General features: G+C 37.9%; 1 pseudogene; it reads left to right on the plus strand.

Moving 5' to 3' along the window:
• The first annotated feature begins 1,784 nt into the window (after window positions 1–1,784).
• Window positions 1,785–10,555, plus strand: LOC122642696 (annotated as a pseudogene).
• The last annotated feature ends 6,143 nt before the right edge of the window (window positions 10,556–16,698 follow it).

Consider the following 16,698-nt stretch of genomic DNA (forward strand, 5'->3'; position numbering starts at 1 on the left):
AATGCATTTTTACATCCCACAGCTTCGGCAGATCGCTTAGCCCCGTTCATCTTCAGCGCAAGAATGCTCAAATACAGTGAGTTATTATGCACTCTTTCAAGGGTAACTACTTTTAGGCAAACCTTCTAGTTGTCTCTACACCCCTACCTCTTTATCACTGAGCAGTCATTTAGGGGCCTTAGTTGGTGATCTGGGCTGCTTTCTTCTAGACGATGAAGCCTATCCCATCGTCTCACTGGCGGACCTTGACCCATTTTTTTTGGGGGGGGGGGGTGTCATACCCAGTATTCAGAGTTTGCCTCGATTTGGCATCGCTCTAGCCGCCTGCACCGAAACAATGCTTTACCCCTAGATGCCCAGTCAATTGCTACACCTCAATGCATTTCAGGGAGAACCAGCTAGCTTTGGGTTCAAGTGGCATTTCACCCCTAACCACAACCCATTTGCTGGTTCTTCAACATTAGTTGGTTCAGACATCCACTTAGCTTCATCTTGGTCATGGATAGATCACCTAGGTGCAAATTAATCTGTATCTATGGTGAGGGTGAGATCGAGCAAAGTATATCCGAAGAAAATGAATTCAAGAATTGAGAGTAGGACTGTTAGACCATATCAGGAATATTCCATCACTAAGCCTTAGATGTGGCAAAATTTTATTGGATCAAAAGTATGGTTGTTTGAATTAGTCTGTAATTTCGATTGGCCCAATTCTTTAGAATTCTAAGCTAATGTTGTACATGTGCAAAACATGGTTTGAGTTAAGGGTGTCAATCGGTTCAATGATAGTTAGTCGGTTCGCTTTTAGATACAGAACACATAAATCAAACGAATCGAACTATAAATAAGAACACATCTTCAAAACCAAAGCCGGAACTAGTTTGATTTTAGTCGGTTTCGTATTTGGTTCCTTATTTAGTTTCATTTTTAGTTTAGGTCCTATCACCCACAAAGACATCTCTCCAATAAATAATGTAGAATATGGAATTCAACTTGAATACAATGCACAATCCATAGAAAAAAATAACAGGTTCTAGTATCTTGTTTTGGGAAGAATCAAAGAAATTATATTTCAAAGTTTTTTGGTAAACAATGTATATTTCAAAGGTTCTAGTATCTTGTTTTGAAATTACATTTCAAAGTTAAGAGTGCATATTTAATCAGTTGGATTCATAAGGATGGATATGCAACAAATGTCCCAAAGTTGCTTGTGACTTAATGATGATTTATGCCTTTATCTTTGAAAACTCAACTAGTTCTTTTCTTTACTATATCTGATCAAACTGTAGGTCGAATTTGTACCACATAAAATTTTACTTTGTGCATTAGTGCTTTTATAAGTTATATTGTATATGGTTTTTTTCAATTTGTTTTGAAAATAGTAAATTCGATTGAGTTTGGTTTTAACCGAATGATTTCACCCTTTAAACCGAAACATAACCAAATCGAGAATAGCTATGGATTCCTTGTTTTGAAACCAAAGTTGAATCGATTTTTCTCAGTTCGATTCAGAATTCAGATTAAAATTAAACAGCCGATTTTGGTTTCGGTTCCGAATTGACACCCTTGCTAGTACTTCGAGTGGTACCCAGTGGTCCAGTGGAGTTTGGACAACAAGATTGAAGCTGACTTGCTGGTGGCATCCCAAACCTGGCCCGGATCTGTCAACCCATCAGCCCAAATGAATAAATTTGAGATGATGGCATTTTTGAAGTTTTCTGTGAAAGACGAGGTTACTTTTTCGATTATGGGTTTGCTAATATATATTCCCGAATCGGACAGCTAGGGTTTCTTTTGCAGCCGAAAGGGTAGTAGTTAGGGTTGGGCCCCCGGAAGAGTTGCAAGTCTGCAACAATGGTGGTGAAGCCCAGCAAGGGTGGAAGAAAAGAGGAGGTGGTTACCCGGGAGTACACCATCAATCTACACAAACGTCTACATGGATGGTAAGGGTGTATTCCCATCACAAAATAGTTTCATTTTTTGAATCTTATTTTTTGTCTGTATTGTTAGACCAGAAACGGTTTAGATTTGTATGTATTTGAATCTAAAGCTTACGGTTCTCGCTGAGTCTGAGTACTGGTTATTGCTGTTCGTTCCATGATTTCTTTTGTTATTTTTATATTCGTTGCAGGTTCTTGATTGTTGGTAATTTTTTTTTTAGTTGCATAATGCATCCTGTTCCTTCTTTGTGCTTGCGTTAGCAAGCTGAGGTGTCATGTAGTTAGATTAATGATGTCGTGCTTAACATTAAGCTCGACCTTTTCTTCTCTATCGTTAAATTCTTTTAGCTACGTTGTTTCCTCCATTGGTTTATGTTTGAGTTTTCAGAAAATCGTGAATTGTTGCTATTAACTAATCTTACAGACTTCCAGCGGTTGAATTTTTGTTTTCTTGGCTCTGGTTCTGTTTCTTGTTCGGCTGCTCAAAGATATATTGAGAGAATTTATTATTGAATGAGGTTGGAAGTGAACAGTTAGACACTGTCATTGTCTGTGTTTTATCTGTGAGAAATATAACTTAAGGATGTAGCAGAACTTACCTCTGTCGGGATCTGTAATCCCACCTTGCTGTCCAATGCAATAATGCAATGCATTTCATCTTTGCCCGTGGTTTCCCTGGTTTCTATCTTTGCAGAGTTTCTTATGTGACAGGATTTTGGCTTCTTCATTCTCTCTCAGACAAGTAGAGTTTGATGGAATTGTACTACCAGTATTGTTGGCGGTATGGGTGTAACCTGGCCTGGCTGTGCCGGATTTTTTAAAAACCCATCCCTACCCTAAGTTCTTTTAACTCAGCCCCCGTCCCAGTTCAAGCTGGGATATCTCAGCCCAACTCAGCTCGGCCCTGATTGACCCTCTCAACCTCTAATTTTTGCCATTTCAGGGCCGGGCTAGCCCTGATTGACCCTGGCTGCCCCTTTATTTTTCCATGTGTGTCCTTATATGTCCTATTATTTTAGAAATACAAAGTTTAAACACACACCGTCACAATGATTGTGATGTAACTAACATACTATATTATCTTGAAGTAGTGGCATACAAACAGTTAATGGGTCCCTTCATCAATTATTTTTTTCTTTAAAAATAAATCCAATAAAAGTTCCAAACACACCATGAGTGAGAAACAGCAAATGGTTAATGGTTCCCTTCATCAATTATATGTATATTTTTTGATGAACAACTGAAATAAATTAGCTAGTAAAAGAAGCATATATTAAGGTCGGCTGAGTCTGGTAGTGCATACCATGTCTAATGTAGTCCTAGGTAGGAAAAGTCCCACTAGGAACCAGGGCAATAGGGTTATGTAATAGGGCTGGCCGAATGGACAGATTTAGGTGATTAGGTCAAAAACTAGGGTTAGGGTTAGGGTTTCGAACTAGGGTTTATTTGGTATTGAAGTGCAGGTTGTTATGAGTCTAATGGTATAAGTTCAATCGAATTTGGTTGAGGTTGAAAATCTAGGGTTTCGGGTAGGATGCCTTATGAAAATGGACTGTTTGTGAGATCTAGGGTTTAGGGGCAGATTTTAGGAAAGGGGCTTATAGGGTTTTAATATGCAGGTTTAGGGGATCCTAATGATGTAAAGAGGTTAGGGTTTGGATAGGTTTTCAAATTCTGCTGTAGGGGGCAGAATTAAGTTGCAGGTTTAATGGAGGTCTAATGTTGATGGGAGAAAGGGTATAGATCAGGTTTAAATAGGAGAAAACAAAGTGCAGCAAGTTAACTTACTGTAATGCAGAGATAAGGCAGCAGCTTGAAGATTGATAGAGCCTCCTGACCTTCACAGTGCAAGGAGTCGCAGGAGTCCACCCACCCTTCACCACCTTGAGTCCACACGGATGCAAGCTCGCAGAGGAGCAGAGACAGCAGCACGCAGGCAGCAGTTTCAGATTGAAACAAGAGTTTTTTTATGCAAAAATTAGTGGGGGAGCCTGCCCACGATCCATCTATTTATAATGAAAAGAGGACCAAAGGCCTTGCACAAATAACCAGATTTGAACTAGGAATCCTAGTTCCAAATCCTAAATCCAATCCTAGTCAGATTAGGACTAATGGTTCCTAACCTGAATTCTAATAACAAAACATAAAAAAACATAGCATACTTGTACTCTAAATTGGAGTATAAGTTTAAACAAATAAACACTCATCCCTCTAAAATCATGGAGGGGAATAACTAAGAAAATAAAAGTAAAAAGACTGTTTTAACCTTACTAATTAAAACACTAAAAACTAAAGGCTCCAACGAAATCAGCCTAGTCAAGGCTCTTCTTCTTTCGCATGCTTGGACCTACATCAATGTCCCACTAGACTCGTATGTGAAACATTGTGATGTAGTCATGGTTGGAATAACAGGACCTTGATACTTGATTGGCCAAGAGCATCAAGTGAGGGAGACCCACACCGCCAAAGGATGAAGGCCACCAAAGTAGCCCAATAATATTGGGTATCGATGACACATAAAAACTAAATAGGATGGACCAATCATAAATAAAGGTGATATGGTGGATGATGTTTCACAAATAATTAAAATAAGATGGATGAAGTGGAGAGGTGAGTCTGGAGTGTTGTATCATTAACGTATTCCTTTAAAACTTAAAAGGAGATTTTTATAAAGTAGTCATACGACCATTTATGATGTATGGTGCGGAATGTTGGGCAGTTAAGCAACATCATATTGATAAATTCAGTGTATCAGAGATGAGGATGTTGACATGGATGTGTAGCAAAACTAGGAAAGATAAAGTAAGGAATAACTATATTATAGCTGTTTTGGGAGTAGCTCCGATTCATTTTAAGCTATGAGAGTGTCGTTTGAGGTGGCATGCCCATGTTCAATGGAGGCCTTTGGATGCTATAGTACAGAGGAGTGATTTGATTCAGATTGAAGGAGCTAAGAGAGTTGGGGCAGGCGTAAAATGACTTTAGGAGAAGTTGTGAGGAAAGACATGTATAGTTAGGCTTTGTATCATGTATGACCTCAAATAGAGCTGATTGGAGGGTAAGGATCCATGTAGCCAACCCCATTTAGTTGGGATAAGCTGAGTAGTTGTATCGATAACAATTAAAGCAAGTTCCTGAGATTTGGCTGTACAATTCGGGAAAAATAAAAGCATTCAGAAGTAAACACACACACACACACAACAAATTGGCAAGGTAGGCAGTGGGAGAGAATCCTCAAGGGTGGAGAGAAAGCCCTAAAGAGCCTAAAGGAGATGAGAGAGGGCGTTCAAAGTGATAATCTCAACAAACCCTTGGCAGGAAATTCAAATCTTAAAACCCTAAATTTCTTGGCACATTAAAATGTTGTTGCCAAAAGGGTGTGACTTATGAGACTTAAGAGGAGCAGAGAGAAATTGAGATAGAAAGAGGCAAGTAGAAGTTCTTTAGGTTGTTTTTTTTGGTCGAAAGGTTCTTTAGGATTTAGTATGTTCTGTCCTAAGAACATAGTATGGTGTCGTGGATTATAAAAAGAGTGTACAATTTTATATATTATATATACTTATATGCATGTTCCTAGGAAGAATTAAATATGGAAACGTAAAGAGAGGTGGGTGGTGTTTTTGGAGATGATAAAAAAAAGAGTGAAACTTTCTAGGGAAAAATCTTGGTTACAACAAGATTTTAATCTTAAATTTTTACCCCTTGTCTTATTCCCAAAAGTTATTTAATGCAGTATTTAATGCAAGGGTAAAAGGGGGGCTTTTAAAAAGTTCAAAGTCATTTAAGGCAACATTTAACATAGTTCTTAACTTCCTATGTGAAATGACAGATTTACCCTCATTGAAAAACTGCATTAAATGTTTTTGGGAGTAAGACAAGGGGCAAAATGGTAAGGTTGTAACTTGTTAGTTCGTTACTTTGGCAACAGGTTATTCTCAATTTTATAATTTTGTAATATATATAAGGGCAAGAGATTGTTGCTTGGTTGTGTAGCCCCTGCAACAACACGGGGGTCAATGATGGCGCACACATGGGCATCAACACGAATGGGCCATTTTATTTTAGGAGGGGTTGGGTGGTAATTTTGCTCATTTCTGTCTTTGTGTGTAGGAGCCACACGACCAAGCAAAGTTCTTTTTCCCTATATAATATATATACATAGGGTAGGGTTGGGTCAGGCTGGGTTAAGCCCTGACCTTGGCTGGGCTCGGGTTGGTCAAGCCAAACTAACACCCGTAGGTGGTGGCGGTGGTCGGGAATGCGTGACAAAAATTTTCCATTCCCCCCCATTGTGGAAAGTGCAATGTAGGTTTGAACAAATGCACACAAGAAGGGTTTAGGTTAACCTTAATCCACAAGTGCAGTTTCTTCAAAGGATTGCAACACTTGAATTGGCTACTCTTCATGGGTAACAAAGATCAATTCAATGGAAATGTTCTTCCCAAAATTAGGGATTCACAAGCTAAGGGTGTCAGTTTGGCCCCGCCAAACCGAGCTAGCCCTGAGGCCGAATGGGGCATGGGTTGAGCTTTTCAGCCTGCAAGATGGGCTTGGCCTTAGCCCGACCTGGCCCAGCCCAACCATGTGTATATAAATGAATATATTATAATATGGGAAGGGATTTGTGCACATGAATTATCCCCCATTGACGATTCATAAAATAGGGGTTGGTTTTTGTATTTTGATGGAGACCATTCCCCATTTGGCTATATATTTATGGGAGAAAGTTGGCATGCTGTTATCTTACTGAAAGCTGGTGGCATACCCAACCTTCTCCCAAATATTATATAATATTTAGGATTCCACTCTTTTTTAATCATCTCCACCGACACCGTCCACTTTTCTTTTTTCCTTTTTTTCCCCTTATCTCAGTTTCTTTGTCCGCATGAGTCTCACAAGTCACACCTCATATCTATCACTAGGGGTGTCAATTTGGCCCGACCAACCCAAGCTCGGACAGGGCCTGAGCTGAGCTGAGCTTTTCAGCCTGCAGGGTGGGCCTGGGCTGAAATTTTCAGGGGCGAGCTGGGCTTGGGCCAGCTCAGCCTGGCTGAGCCTGACCCTATGTACTACCTGTAGAAATCATTTATAAATATATACAACTACATCCAAAGACACCACCTCATTCTTTATACTAGGGGTGTCAAATGGGCAGGATGGGCTGGGTTTTTAAAATCCTAGCCGAAGCCCAGCTCAATCACGATTAAACCTGGGCCAGGCTGGGTTGGACTGAGCACGACAGAGCTTGGATATCCCAATTCAAGATCTCGAAATCATCTATATCATCCTTCTAAACCGCCTCCACCAAATAACGATCCAACTTGGAAACTCCCCTCTTCTTCCAATGTTTTCAAACCTTTACTAACATTCTAAGTTCCCCTCTTATCTGTGCTATCCCGTTATATCTTAAAGTTTTCCTTTATTGCCAATTACATATTACATAACATAGCATCTTTACTTCTTGGCCAATTGTTTAAGACTAATTCAATCACATAAACCTCTTTAAAATAGACATTTACAATAGCATAAAGAGACACAAACAACCTTATTGTGGCATTGTAAAAGAACTCTAAAACTCTTTATCTCAATCTTGATTAGTTGGGATCCCATCCTTGCAAGCCTTCGTAAAGTTTAATTCTCTAATTTTTAGGCATTCAAAAGCCTTTCTAAGTCTAAAATTGTTTGTAAGTTTGTAACATAAAATACGTAGAGTTCAAACGAGTGGGAACATCTAAACATAGAGCCTCCTCTTAAATTGTTGTGATCTTGCTGGTGAACTCTTTACATAGCTCATTGCAGAACAAACTTTAGATATAGAATCCCCAACACATTTAAGATTTGTCTTGACAAAATCAAAACATGTGCACAACACCTCATATGGAAGAACTCACCATCTAACAATAAACCATTTTTCATATTGAACCTTCTCTTTTAATTTCAAATCACAATCTCATTATTAAATGTATTATCCACAGCAATAGTGTATAACTTCTCCAAACCCCAATCTATCAAACACAACTCAAAAACATTATCAATAACTTCATCAATGTGGTAATGGGACTACACAAAAATTAATGTTTCCTTTGTTGCAACCTCTAATTTTGTTTAATGTAATGTTCCACGAGGCACAAATAACCAAGATTTTGGTGGTAAGGCATACTCGTCGATAAAGGATTGAATTTAGGTTGTGAAGCCTTGCAAAACCTTCTAAACCCCTCTTGCTGAAGTATTTCATCAACTGTAGCGATGACAGACTCGGTCTGTAACAATGTCTGATGAATAATTTAAAAGAAATGCAGAAGATCCCATATGTGCTTGTGGGATGCAATTAATGTATGCTCAGGTCTGCACAAGGCCTGCTTTCCTAGTGGGAGTATTCAAAAGATTTTAGTATAACGTTTTTTTTGTACCTTAGAAGTTATGGCGTGCTATGAGGTTGTCTCTTATGCATTATGGTTAAAGCTAGGGCGTGCTATGAGGTTGTCTCTTATGCATTATGGTTAAAGCTAGGGCGTGCTATGAGGTTGTCTCTTATGCATTATGGTTAAAGCTTTTGGTCACTAATCTAAAGTTTGTTCCGGGAAGCCAATACGTATTTGTGACAATTCTACAACGAATTTCTCTAACAACATGTGCTTAGTGTAATACATGGACTGGAGTAGCCTACATATTACACTTGTACTGATATGATTCTTGGGTTAGAATTTTCATTTTTAGCATAATCCATAAAGATTGAGTCTAAATGTTATAGCATGTCCATATATCAAGTTTGCAACTAAAGACATTTTCTTGGTATGTGGCAATATGGGCCAAATGGGAGAATGTTGGCTGATGTAGCTTAGATTGTCACGTCAACCTGTCCACTTGTTTTGATTGTTGCAGTTTAGGGCGCATATGGGACTGGTGGTTAACTAAGAATTTATAGCTACCCTTTCCTACCTCGATGGGTGGTGGTTGGGTGTAGTTATGGTATTGAGACCTTAGCTTCTCATTATAAGGGGTAGAATAATCAATCTTCCGCTACCCCATCTGAGGGAAAACTGAAGCTGCCAAAATCCTGCCATATAGTGATTAGACATTGTGATTTTTAGTGTGTGCCGACAACTGGAAACTCAAGTTACACTTGCGTTGGACAACAAGGCAGGGGTGTGATCCTCAGTTTTTGCAACCTCCATTAAGTGTCAGCTTCTTACGCCACATATAAGAGAGCAACTTAATGGAGGTTGCAAAACTTACCTTCGGTGAAGATTGGCAATCCCACCATGCTGTCCAATGTGATTGTGATGCCTGATCTCCAATAACCCATTGCCTGTGAACACTTAAAAGAACTAGACAATGTTCATCTCTAATGGGCTTCTTCATTCTTTCTTAGACGGGTATAGTTTGTTGGAATTCAACTGTCCTTGTATGCGAAACCAAGGACCCTTTTGGCACCAAAGATGACTACCCCACCTCCTACCATCAGAGAATGTGAGGGTGGTATAACTCAACCACTATAGTCTGCACCTGAACAACAACTACAATGTTATGATGATGTGGCAATTGGGGCCACATCAGACAGTATTTTTGTCAGTATCTACAGCTGTGACAAGTTCCTGACATCCCTGGTTTGTTTCTTACTAATTTGATTTTTTTAGCCGAACATATATGATATTGGACAACCTTATGTTGGATTCGTCTTGTCTTTCAAATCATTCTCACCTTTATAGGCTAGTCGGGTATGGATGGCTGTTGCACATGTGTTGTCCATTCAAATGTAAGATCTGTATCCATGTATCACACGAGGAAATGTGTTTTTCTTTACGTCATTCTTTTCACTCTTAAATGGATGATGGTTCTATCTTTAGGGTTTATCCAACCTCATTTTAATCAATCACATTCTGATTGTTCCCCCAACCATAATTACCCATCTGGCTGGAGAAGGAAGCATGCCTATAGGTAATAAAATTTTTGCTGTTCTTGAAATCATAATTATTGTCACCTAATTTGCTTTCAAGTATCCTGAATCATACCATAGGTTATAGAACAGATGGTGCAGCTGATATACCATGGATGGGTATTTTCATCCCTTGGATGGTTGGACCCTTCCGTCTCCTATTCCTTGCATTGACATCTTTCTTGTTGTTGGGGGGGGGGGTGTTTGTGGTGTTGTGTTTTGGTTAAGATTACTTCAGAGACTTTGATATGAATGATGATTGCATGTTCTTGTTTACAGCACATTCAAGAAGATGGCTCCCAAGGCCATAAAAGAAATCAGGAAGTTTGCCCAGAAAGCAATGGGGACAACTGATGTTAGAGTTGATGTGAAGCTGAATAAGCACGTATGGAGCAGGGGGATCAGGAGTGTGCCAAGGCCGTGTGCGCATTGCACGAAATAGGAATGATGAGGAAGACGCCAAAGAGGAGCTCTACTCATTAGTTACTGTTGCAGAAGTTCCACCTGAGGGGCTGAAGGGTTTGGGAACCAAGGTCATTGAAGAAGGGGAGTGAACTACCCTGTTCTGGTGTTTTTTAGGTAATTTTTTGGTTTTTGATCATATTTATGTATTTCAGAAACTGTCCTTGTTTTGGATTTTGTGACAATTTTTTCTACTAGGATGTGGATGTAATTTGAATTATAGGGCATCATCATCCTCCTTACAGAGTTCTTTTCTTGATTGAGAGTTGTTATCTCCTTGAAGATTATTGCTCAGTTGGCAAATACTACGACACCTCACAATTAAAAGAGGTCATGAGTTCAACTCTTTACAGGCTGCCTATCTACTAGAAAAAACAAGGGAAAAAGTTGTGAGCCCGGGAGTGCAGCTCCTGACCACTCAGTAGGTCGAAATCTCACTACTGTTGCTTTCTCGTTTGCTCTCATTAGCCCTTGTGTAGGTGCAGTGGCCACGCTCCCGGACAGAAAACTCTCCCAAAGGATAAGATTTCTGTGCCCATAAAATCTTTGGCATGAGAATGAGTCAGCGACTATCAAGTTTACCTTACTGTAGAAAGTAAAAATCTGGTATACGTGCAGAGAATTAAGTACTTAGATTAGTTGGTTCGATATGGCCTATATATTAAACAGCCCTTACCATAAAAAGTGGGCATGGTACAGAATGTCTTGGATTCTTAATAGTGATTTTGATTTTTGAAATTGTTTGGTTTGATTTTTATATCAAATTTCAGCGAAACAGAAATCAAATGAAAGAGAAGTAGAGAACTTAAGAAATATGTCAGAAGTTATTGCAATTTTAAAATTGAAATTGCATTCACGCTATTTCACGTTGATCATTAATAAACACATGTTGAATAAATGCTCTTTTGATGGGTAAAGAAGTAATTTTGATCTTATAAAACAAAAACACAAAAAGAGCTGCTGTCTTGTTCTCCTCCTCCGTACATTACCTAACACAAAAAGAGTCACAAGACCATCTTCATGCCTCACGAACCATGTTGCCCATGCTCCTATGCAGCAGCAGTCACATATCTGCAATCTTTGTCAGATAATGGGCTCGAGAACAAGACCAAAGACTTCAATTTCAATACTCTTCCTGATTTCTTTACTTTTTCCCGTCATGTTGAAAGCTTGTAATGATCTAGGCGGAAGCGGGAAGATTCATTGTTGGATTTTGAACTTGGGCTCGTGGGTGATGCCCATATGTTGGTTGATAAAATGCCTCATTGAGATTTGGGGTCATGGAATGCAATAATTTCTGGATTTTGTCAAATTGGGACGGCTGCAGAGGCGTTGGATGTGTTGAGGATATGAGCTGGGAAGGGTTGAAGAGGGACTTGGTTATGTGTATGTTGTCAACCATAGGTTGGAGTTTGATTGATGTGTTTGTGTCCAATGCTTTGATTAACATGTATGCCAAATTAGGCTGCTTGGGTTCTGCAAGTCGTATCTTTGATTAAATGGTGGTGAGGGATTTGGTATAATCGAACTGAATCATTACTGTGAATGAGTAGAACAATAGACCTTTTTGTTGAGATGATGAAGAACAATTTTCAACCCGATGTGTAACTTTAGTGAACTTAGCATCCATAATTGCTCAATCTTGGGGATTGTTAAAAACAGCAGAGCCGTACATGGTTTTATCATGAGGCGGGGTTGGCCGGCTTACAGAAGACACTGTTATTTTGGCAATGCAATTGTTGATATGTACGCTAAATTGAGCAATATTAAAGGTCTTTCAAGGAATGCAGGTCAAACATGTGATTTCGTAGAAGTCTCTACTCATAGGCAATACTCCCAAAGAAATATATTCAATTAAGAGAGAATTTATTCTCAGAAATTGATCTACCAATTGGATTTCTTATTCTTAAATATTTTAGATTGATGTAACCAAAACAATTTCGTTTTCTTGACTGAAAATCTATTTGTTGATTATTTTATGAAATCAATTTGAAAATGAAATTGAAATTATGCCAAATCAGCCCTTAGTCTATTCACGTTTCTGTTGAGGTTCTTATGGTCACCACAACCATGGATGTGGCGTCCTTTCTAGTTCGAGGTGAGACTAGATCAGACTCAGCCTAATTCGGCTGGATTCTGTATCTTCGTATATAATATATCGCAGACTCCATTCCACATCAGCAGCGTGTAGATATTTCTTCTTTTTTTTCTTTCTTTCCAGCCAAGAAGTTGATGAAATTTTGGCTGTAGAAAAAGCAATTCCCTGTCTAGGGAGACTTACTTTTATGGCAACCCAGATAGACTTGCAAGAGGAAAAATGATCGAGAGTCTGGGAATTGCTCCTCTCCCTCTCCATATTTTGTTTATCATAGCCTTTCTCCTATTATTTAGTTCTTCGATTGTTAATACATCTTTTAATTGCTGCAAATTACCATAATTGTGGTTTCCATTGTTGGAATGAACGTGTAAATAAGAGGAAGTGTTGAGACGTTGAGAGTATAAGTATAGTTCCACATTGGTTATTTGGTCTTTGTCCGGTTATTGTTCTTCTTAAATTATGTTACACGTGTAGAGATAGTTATGCTGAAACTACATGTGAAGGGGAGTGTTGAAATGTTGAGAGTTATAGAGGTATAAATCGGTTAAGTTCGGTCTTTGGTGCTTTCATATATATACTTGAGTAGCTATCTCTACCTAATGCTTAGCCTTTCTTTGGGCTCAAGGAGCAACAAAGACAAGAAAAGGAAATGGTGGTACCCTCATATTTTTCGCTAATTCCTACCGGAAATGGTAGAACTTTGAAGAAGGATGGGGTGGATCCACATAAGTTTACATGGTCTCTTTAATTAATACATGTTGTCCGTTAGTTTATCATGCTAGGGAATCAAACAATTGTGGTTTTTGGAATTTTATGAAAAATCAAAGTATCCACACCTTTATTCACACCCCAATTTTTTTCTGTCTAACAAAGGTTTTGAGTTGAACCCCTGTTTAATTGTTTAAACAAATATTTTAAAAGGGAGAGGGTGGGGCTCATCACCCACTCCAAGTGAGCAAGCGATCTTGCGCAGTGGAAGGAGTTGGGTGGTCCTTTCCCATTACAAGGGAGGAGAGATGCCCCTGCGACATGTCCACCTTTTCCCATTTTTAAATTTGAAAAATTCAAAATACATTATGTTTTGTGTGTTTTCATTTTTAATTGTCAATATTTTCATCTTCTTTTATGACCTTTCATTTGTCTATCTTTTTTTAATTATCACATGACCTTTTATGTATTTACTAGGTATATTTGTCTTATCTAGAAAGTTTTTAGACTTTGTCACTTCATGTATGAGACTATATCTATTTAATTTCTCTTGAGTCTTTGTCTCTTTATTTTAGAGACTTTTATTACTTCATCTTCTTGAGACTTTGTCTCTTTATCTCTTCTTTAGAAGTCTCCCTTCCTCTATATATAGAGGGGACTTCTCCGCATTGTGATTACGAAGTTCTCTCAAGTCATTATTGTGAAAGTTGAAATCTTGTTTCTCTTATTTTGAGTGTCAAATTAAATTTGTTTTAAGTGTTTTACTTTTAGTTTGAGCACAACGATGCAATACTCGAAAGGGGGTTAATTAGTCCAGTGTACGACTTGGAGTGTCAGTGGGTTGTTTTATCTTAGAGGTTGATTCAGAATTCACCCGATTGCGACATTGGGGGATGTTTATAATCTTAAAGAGTGTCAAGTGGAACGATTTAGCTCATCTGTTTTGCTAACATAATGTTTGTTACAAGATCTCTAAGAATTCGTGGAACAAAGATCTTTTGAAGAATCAACAACTTGAAGATAAATGTATTCTCTCAATATTTTAACATATATTTTCTAACACCCTCCAACATGGTATCAGAGCTAAAGTCCATTTGTTATCCTTTCTAAATTATTTGTTCACGTATAGAGTCAAGTATGCTGAGATACACGCAGGGGGAAGTGTTGAGAGATAGAAAGTTATAGAGGTATAATCTCACATAAGTTTGATCATTGGGTGCCTTCATATACATGATGAACTATTTCCACCTAATGCCTTAGGCCTCGTTTGTTTGGTAGGAAAAAAATGGGTGGTAAAAGAAAAGTCATGTACCCCCATATAATGAGGTCAGAGACCAAAAAAGGCAAGGAAAAAAAAACAGTGATAAAAAATGAAATTTAAAATAAGTCATTCTCACAAAATCCTACTGAAAATGGTAAAGGATCGTTTGTTTGACGGGGACTTATGTGAGGTGGGAGAGTTAGGATGAGAAAATGTTGATGTGGCACTTCAAAATTCCACCCCAACCTTGTTTGGTTAACCTGTGGTGATGAACTTATAAAAGCTTAGGGAATAGCATTAAATGCTTTGTTTGCTGACGTGACACTTGAAACCCACCCTTATCCTATCCAAAGTCTACCGAATGGTTATTATTTATGAAAAAAAATAAAAATCTCACCCCTATTACCTAACCCACTACATTGTGAGACTCAGTCCCATAACATTCCCACCCCCATCCTCCCAATCAAACAAATGGGCCCTAAGACTGTAAGGAAGAATGGGGTAGGATAATTTCCTTACCATATAAGTCAATATGATTTTTTTTAATCAATGCATGTTTTCAGTTAGTTTTTCACCCTAGCCAACCAAACAACTATGGTTTTTTAAATTCTATAGAAAACCTTTAAAGTATGTCACATTTTGTCTTCATCTTTTATTTTTTAAGTTAAACACACATGGTCTGAAGTTTTTGGATGGGACACTCTAACATGGTATCAAAAATCAAGTTTGTTTGTTGTTCTCCTAAAATTATTTGTCCACGTGTAGATTTAGGTATGCCAAAAATACACGTGAGGAGAAATGTTGAGATGTTAAAAATTATAGAGGTATAGTCTCACATCGGTTAAGTTCAATCCTTGGGTGCCTTCATATACTTGATGAGCTATTTCCACCTAATATCTTAGGCCTCGTTTATTTGATAGAAAAAAAAAGAAGTGAGAATGAAAAAGTCATGGGTTCCACATATAATGAGACCAAGGAACAGCAAAGGTAAGGAAAGAAAAAGTGGTAAACAATAAATTTCAAAATAAATTAATTTATATCCCCGTCATTCTCACAAATGAAAAATTGTGATAGAAAAATATTGATGTGACACTTCAAAATCCCAGATGAACTTACAAAAGCTCAGGGAACAACATTAAATGTTTTGTTTGCTGATGTGACACTTAAAAATCCATTCCTATCCTATCTAAAGTCCTACCAAATTAGTGGGACTTTGAGTACTATTCATGAAAAAAATAAAAATCTAATCATAATTTTCTCCAACCCATTACACTGTGGGATCCAGTCTAATAACATTCACACATCATCCTTTCCGTTAAACAAATGATCATTTAGCAAAAGAAAAGGGGTGGGATAGTAGAAGAGATGGGTTCCATGTGTAATGGAGTAGCTCAACAGAAAATAGAAGTAAAGGAAACGATGACAAAAATTGTTTTTCTAAGCCTCAAATCAATAAAATAACCAATTCTCCCTTTCCCCACAAAAATCCTACTTACGAGGGTGAAAAAATTTGACTACCACGTAAGTCGACAATCCCCTTAAATTATGGATAGTTGTCTCATCAGTTCTCCTAGCACAGCAACCAAACAAACATGAGTTTTGGTATTTTATGGAAAACTTACATTTTTTTACCCAAATTTTTTCCAACAAACAAACAGGCCGTAAGACTTTGAAAAATGATGGGGTAGAATAATTCTCTTGTCATATAAATTGATAGTGTCTTTTTAATCAATACATGTTTTCGGTTAGTTAACCACCCCAGGAAACCAAACAATTGTGATGTTTAAAATTTTACGAAAAATCTTTAAAGTTTCTCACCATTTATCTTCATCCTACATTTTTCCGTCAAATGAACAAGGCCTGAAGGTTTTTGGTAGGACACTTCAACATGGTATCAGAGAGTGTTGAGATGCTGAAAATTATAAAGGTATAATCTCACATCGATTAAGTTCAATCTTTGAACCTTCTAATATTTTTCTCAAAACATAACCAACTGATTTTACAAGTGAATGTTAAATCTTTAGAGTAGTCAGGTCTATTCTCTCCCACAATTTGCATAGAAAAAATAAAGGAAAATACTATGTAACAAATATTAGGTACTATAAGTGCATTTATTATGCAAACATCAATCAACAGTTAGCAGAACTCAGTGCCATGAGAAAAAGTACCAAATCTTTACCATGTGAAATCTTATCAAACTTGAGTTTTAGAGTCAGTTGATATCCTCCTTTAGGGGTTCAACGATCTCAATAATGCTAGCACAAGTTCTTTGTACAATCTGTAAAATCCTAGATGG

The sequence above is a fragment of the Telopea speciosissima genome, chromosome 10 (genome assembly GCF_018873765.1).
Source record: "Telopea speciosissima isolate NSW1024214 ecotype Mountain lineage chromosome 10, Tspe_v1, whole genome shotgun sequence".
NCBI classification, from domain to species: domain Eukaryota; kingdom Viridiplantae; phylum Streptophyta; class Magnoliopsida; order Proteales; family Proteaceae; genus Telopea; species Telopea speciosissima.